Source organism: Vitis riparia, chromosome 13, assembly GCF_004353265.1.
Source record: "Vitis riparia cultivar Riparia Gloire de Montpellier isolate 1030 chromosome 13, EGFV_Vit.rip_1.0, whole genome shotgun sequence".
Taxonomy (NCBI): Eukaryota; Viridiplantae; Streptophyta; class Magnoliopsida; order Vitales; family Vitaceae; genus Vitis; species Vitis riparia.
In genome coordinates, this window is record NC_048443.1 from 25300381 (window position 1) to 25307626 (window position 7246).

The window sequence follows — 7246 nt, forward strand, 5'->3', positions numbered from 1 at the left end:
ATTGCGTTGGATTTTATTACAATACATACCACATCTCTTCTGTTTATTCAATTAAATAAGAACCAACTAAGATGTATGAAACTAGATATTTGACTAAAAAACATAAGCAACTATGGGGCTCCTCACTTTGTAAACCCCATCATCCCACACCAAAGAGCCTGATATTACAGGGTTACTTAGTGCTGCCACACCAACAGTGACAGTGAAGGTTTGCGTCTCCCCAAGGGATTTGAATGAAAGTACACCTGGTTCAACTTTGATACTGAACTCTGGAGGGCCAACCACAATTGCCTTGTAAGTTGAGACTGGTGATCCGACGTTTGTGACAGTTCTAGTGAAGGTGCGATTAACTCCTGCCTCATGCTCAGTAGATATAGCAAAAGAAGGGTAGTTTAAATCCCAAACAGTTCCATTTGTGGCCGCAGAACAAGTGATGTTTTCTCCCGTGACAAGGTGCAACTTTGTAGTGTTATAGCCTTGTCCACACAAAAACTTGATGTAATCTGCCTCCCCAGCATCATACACCAAACCAGGATTTGCAGCCTGTAGGGGATTCAACTGACCTGCCCATAAGAAAACTCCAGGTCGGTGTTGGTTTCAGCACTCAAGGGTGAAGCTGCCAATGGCAATGGAAACATGAGCATTAGTTACAGATACGGGTTCTTTTAGTACTTCAACTTGTCTGTCTACAAAAGCAGCTTTCAAAAGAGTACTTGAACAAGATACTCTGCCTAAAAAATTTTAGTTTGAAAAATGCCCACAGATTATGGATGAAGCCTTACCAGTTGTCATTAAGGCAGACTTGATAGCAGCAGGAGACCATGTTGGGTGAAATGATTTAACGTAGGCAGCAGCCCGGAAGCATGTGGACAAGCCATGGACGTCCCTGAAATGATATTGTATGGAACTACTCTTGTATCCCCTGGAACTCCTGTCAAACTTGAAGCTTCTGTCCATGCTGCTAGAATGTCAACTCCTGGCGCGGCGATGTCAGGCTGCACAGTTACAAGACATTGCAACTAATTAAGAAAGAAGCGGGTACACAAAGGAAAGATCCGGAGGAAATTGAATATCTGAGTTACACTGAGAATGTCACGGGTAACAGGTTTGGGCCTCTCGACGAAAACCAAACTACATATGGTGCCAATTCATTTTTAGCCTCGGTGCTTTTCGGTATATTTGCGGTTGGTGTGCTGTTTACAAAGGAAGAAGTGCAAGAAATTAGTATGATCTAAACGTTATCCATAGGCTCACCAAGAATGATAATCAAATTAATTGGAGACTATGAGTTTGAAAAGTACCTAGTTGAATTTATATACTCATGAACGTTGGTAGTATAGTTGGAGTCCAAGCAGGATGTAGGTAAGGGGAAAGCTAAAGACAAATCTGTGTAGACATCATTTAGCATTACAGTACCTACTGCTCCAGCACTCATTGCTCCCACCCCATCACTCAACTCGTCACAGAGTACAATTTTACCCGTTACCAGAGACATGTTCAAGGAGCCCTCGTAGCAGTACCTACATTTCATGATAAAATTTGTGCATTTTCATTCTTCAAATATTATACCTCACTGAAGCTTCATTTAAATGGGCGTCCGTAAACTTCAATGAATACCATTACAGATTTCAAATTTTCACCTGGAACTATATCCATCAGATCCTGTGGACGTGTTCGGCGCATCTCCACCATAAATGAGAGGGACCATATCATTCATCTCGAAAGTATTTAGAGGGAGTTCTCCCTACATGTGTAAACAAGAGGTCAAGATAATTTGGGAAAGGACAATTATGGTCAATGCCTATCTCAGATGTGAGATCCCTTCAGTAGATATTGTGGTCAATGCCTATCTCACCTCATAAGTCATGTTGTTTCCTAAGTGCAACGCGGTCAGAAACTTTCTGTCAATGACGCTAGCAGCAACTGAGAGAGACCAAGGCGAGAAATTTGTGATAGAAGCAGGATCAGGACCCGAATTACCAGCAGCATTAGATGTGAGTATCCCATTCTTCATGGAATGGAAAGCTCCAATCGCAATTGAATCTTCAAAGTAATCCAGAGGAAAGGATCCCCCAACTGAAAGAGAGATAATATTAACTCCATCCGCAATTGCATCATCAAACGCTGCAAGGATATCTGCATCATAACAACCATCTGCCCAACATATCTTATACACTGCAATGCGGGCTGAAGGAGTCCCTCCTCGAGCTGTTCCTGCGCCAAGGCCCAGTAAGCTTGCCCCACTAACTACGTTTCCAGCTGCTGTGGATGCAGTATGTGTCCCATGGCCTTCTGTATCTCTTGGTGATGCAAAATCTTCTGGGGGTACATTTCCATCACTCCTGTAGTATCTAGCTCCAATGATTTTACTGCATAGCATTAAATTTTTTGTTAAGCAGCATTGGGGTCTCTCTGTATATCTCATTAGTGTATGTGTGCAGATGAAATTATAAAGAAGAAAAAAAAAGGATCATTTACTTGTTGCAGGTGAAATTGGATGAGGTTTGACAAGTGCCCTGCCATTTGGTTGGTGGTGGACCATACCCTTCATCACTGAAACTATCAGCCTCAGGCCAGATCCCAGTGTCCAGCATTCCAACAATAATGTCACTTTCAGTAGTTGTTCTATTAGCTTCCAGGGGGAAGCCGATGAAGTCCCACGACCTTGTGGTAAGGAGTTTCTTCTTTCCATTTGGGAACACAGACACAACCCCGTCCATGCCTGGATATACAAAGTTACAATCAGGCTGGGAAACAAATATAGGACAATTTAAGATGATATATAATTCACCCACCGGACAGTTTCTTCGACTCCTCCTCGGTCAACTTTGCGACAAATCCGTTGAAGCTCTTCTTGTAGCTATGGAGGAGATATTGGGAGGCACTACTGTTGAATGCAATCCATTAGAGAAGTTAGGCCACTAAAAGGTCTTCATTCTTGCCAGATTTTCCGGTGTGGTTTTCTTTTCTTCTATCATAATCTGTGTGTATATAATATACTTTTCCATATGAAGTTCCATTTTTTTCCCAAACCTTAGAAAAATTTATCCCCATGTAATCCTGGTAAATTGAGTTTGACTTGCCCTTCTGTGGGCATGCAAACTTAAAGTTGATGTCGGTTTGAAAAAAATACAAATTTAAAGAACAAAGTTTCATGACAAAAAATTGTAGTAACTTACCTGTAAAATGTGGTAACTTTTACGAAAAAAGTATGGATTTATCTTATATTTTAAAATATTATGTTTAAAAATTTTTAAATTTGATATAATAAACCATTTTTAATACCTCTATTTAAAAGATTTATAAAAATCATTATATTTTAAAAATAAATTTATAAAAATTCTTGCATTCTTTGTTGAAGTTATTATTATTATTATTTTTATTTTTAAAAAACAGACAATAAGAAATATATCTCAAAGGTGCTTTATTATTTATTTTCTTTCTTTTGATTAACAAAATAAAAAATAAATACAATAATAAAAGACCAAAGGGAAAAAAAAAAGGTATGTTTGAGAACTATTTTTGAAAACAATTCTAGAAAATAATTTTTGAGAAATTTTTTTGAAAATTATTCTATGATTTTTATATAACAAAAGTTTATTTGAAAATCTAAAATGTTTTTAACCAGTTTTTAATGTTTTTAAATATGTTTTCAAAATAATTTTTATATCTAGTGTTTTATTTTTAATCATTTTACATGTTTTTATAATTATTTTTTAAAACAACCATAAAAAAAATAAAGTATAAAACAATAGAAAATAATTAAAAGATGTTATTTAAAAACACCATACTTTCTATTTTTAAAATATAAAATATAAAACAATTTTTCGTTACGAACGTGTTTTCTGTGTTTTTTTAGAACAAAAAATTATTCTTAAAAACAATTCCCAAATACACCTGTAATCATCCAACTAAGAATTTCCTTTTTCAATCTTTCATCTTCAATGCATATGGAAGAATTTTCAGCAAAAAGCTCAATGCAAATGTAATCATGGTATCCTATTCTTGGAAATACCATGTCACAAACATACAAAAACACCACAAAGATCTATTTTCTTTAACATTTCAATGTCAAATTTTATTTCATTTTTTTATTTATACGAAAAACAATTCAAGACAACTTTAACTATAAATCATAAATCATCTTTGTTTCTTTTTTTCTTTCTTTTTTTTTTTTTTGAAAAAAAAAGAAGCTAATTACCTGCCGGTGACTTGTTGAAGTATTTAGCGTGGAGGGATGACGCCGACACTTGACCTTTTGGAAGGTCACCCATGTACACAATGTACTCCTGCAACCACAAATTCTCGTAAATCCATCAGTTCTATTATAAAACAATTGTATCCCATGCACCATTTACATGCATCGACTGTTTCTCAAATATACTCAGTGACCATCACAAAATACAAAGAAAATAAAATAAAATGGCAGCAGGGTCCATAAGAGAGATTATTTGCCTTTCGATCTTTGTTGGCTGCTCCACTGCAGCTAATAAGCAGAGTGCAAGCAAGACTAATCAAGAGAAGCCACGAAGGGGGACATGCCATATTGCCCATTCGAATTTGAAAGGGGAGTCCCAGAAGCTTGAGGGGTAAGTGCTTGTATTTGCATGGAAGCTACCTTTTATAGGAAATTGACCCAACCCCCCTCATTGGGTTCTCAAACTATCATTGCTAACCTCGCCAACAAATATTACAGTCCAAAGCCGGCTAACTCTAATCCTGAGGGCCTGGATTTTGTTTTACTTTATTTTAATGTAGTGACCGAATGTATCTACACCTAGTTTCTAATGCTTCTGATCACGATTACTGCCAACAGTTCCATTAATTTTCTCATATATTATTAAAATTTTTTTTGGAGGATATGTTTAAGATGCATGCATGAGTGTTGTCCATCACGGTTGTGTGTACAGAAACAGCAATCTGGGTCTTGCACAAAATCAAATTAAATGACACCTCTTTTATTTATTTATTTTTTAAAAAATCCGAGTAGGTCTTCATTGTTATGATCAACTTACTGTCATGAATTCATTTCTATCTTATAGTTCCATAGTTCCAATGTTTTTGGCAATTATATATATGTTCTGGAGTATTACGTTGAATCAGACACAATATCGGTCTACTTTACTAGATATATTCCATCATTCTACAGCTACGAAGCAGAGTCTATGCTCTTATCTGTTCTTCAATGCTAGTTAGCTTCTGCCCGAGTCAATGATAAAGTGTTTAGAACGACTTGAATTTTTATTTAGCCTGGTCACACAGGCCTTATATGTTGTCTTTAGAAGTTATCTTTAATTAACTTCAATATATATCAAATATTAATGCAATGATATAAAAATAATATATATAACGATAATGATCAAAGTAAATTATTGGTGTGAGACCCTAAACATCTATGTAAATAATTTCTAGTGGTTTTGTACACGAGATTGATGAGGATCCAAAAATGAATTTGTGAATAGAAAGAACAATTTTTTAATCAAGGGTGCACACAAAACATTGCTAAGTGAGAAAGTAGTTGTGGGTGAATTGTGCGGTGGAATTAACATGAGTTATGGGAAGGCCATTGCCATTACCAATCATAATGTCCTTATTATCACCATATTCAGAGTATAGTGAGAGATTTTGATGATAAGGAGTTATGTGGTGGGAGGCACCCAAATCAATTATCCAAGTGCCACCGTCTTCGGCTTGATCACTGGCCATGTAGTTGGCTCGAGGAAACAACTGTGGTGGTGGGCATGCATGGCATACCTTGACACTATGACCAACTTTGTCACAGTTGACAAACAGTTTGACGTTGATTGTTACCGTTGGTGGTATACCAGTAATGCTACTAGGAATTGAAATTTCCTTGATTGAAGAATCTTTGATTACCCTAAATAGTCCTTTTGCCCTGATGGTAAAAAATATTTTTGTTGCCAAAAGTATTGGTTGACTCTTTGTTGTTGAAATTACCTCTTGGATGTTTAGTACTATATTTTTTACTATTAGGGAATTTATTTATGAACTTGAGCAATAACTAGTAAGTTTCTTTCGGGCATTATCTTACTTCAGAAGATTTTCTTAATCCTATGATTTGTCATGAAGTTCTTCAAATGTCACTGGTGACTCTTTGACTCGATTGGTAGCATTGATTTCTTTAAAATCATTGCCCAATCCATTGAGAACATGGATGATGAGTTTATCTTCATTGAGAGGATAACTAATGAGAGCAAGATCATTAATAATGGTTTTGATGGTCTGCATGTATTCAACAATGGATCGAGAATCCTTGGTTGTCTTCATAAGAATATTACGTAGATTTAGCATTCTAGTATGTGATTGGTTTTCCTAGGTGGTCTCTAGTTTCTTCCATGCTTCATGAGATGTTGTTGTAGAGGAAATGAGTAGTACAACAACCCATGTGGCTGAAGCAAGAATGACATGGAGAATTAGACGATATTGTCGTTTCCATAACTTGCACTTGTGGTTGCAGATTAGCATCGTAGAACCAGATTACGCTATCCATATTCTCTTTCAATCTCCTACCCATATTCTGTCCCTCAATCTTGATGGTATAATTGTAGGCATACAAATCACCCATATCTTTTGTAACTTGTATACAAGGATGAAAATATCGGTACTTCGATTTTACGGATATATCGGCGGATATTCTGGAAAAAAATATTGGTAGGCTTAAAATTGTTAAAAACTCATGGAAATGCAAGGAAAACCTCATAATAATATAATTAGAAGTATAATAGACATTTTAAAGTTGTTTTATTGAAAAATTTGATATACATATGATATAATTTGCGATATTAGATGTAATTATATCATGTCGATCTATAAGAAATGTTAATTTCATAATTGTTCTCATTATAAAGTCACATAAAATACTTCATTTCATTAAATATCAATAATTTGTACACATTACATTGCAATGTCCCTTTAGTACCAAAATGAGGATAGATGTGGTTCAATGGGATTGATAGATGAAGGAACCCCGGTTTGCTGTTGGAGACAATATTGGTACCAACTCAATGAGCCTCGATAATATTGGTTAAAAATTCTAACATGCCATGCATATATCTCTTGAGTCCTGCCCATTGCCTCTACATGGATAAGATACTCAAAATTCACCCATGTGTTTATGTCAAATCCTTCTTCCATCTGATATGGAACTTGGTATGACATTTTTTTAGAAGGGGAATAACGCGACATACCATACTCTTCATCTATTCAACTTGAAGGTTGACCATAA

At 35.8% G+C, this 7246-nt stretch overlaps 1 pseudogene; it reads right to left on the reverse strand.

The window, feature by feature from the left end:
• On the reverse strand, positions 1-4528 carry LOC117929282 (annotated as a pseudogene).
• Between the last annotated feature and the right edge of the window lie 2718 nt (positions 4529-7246).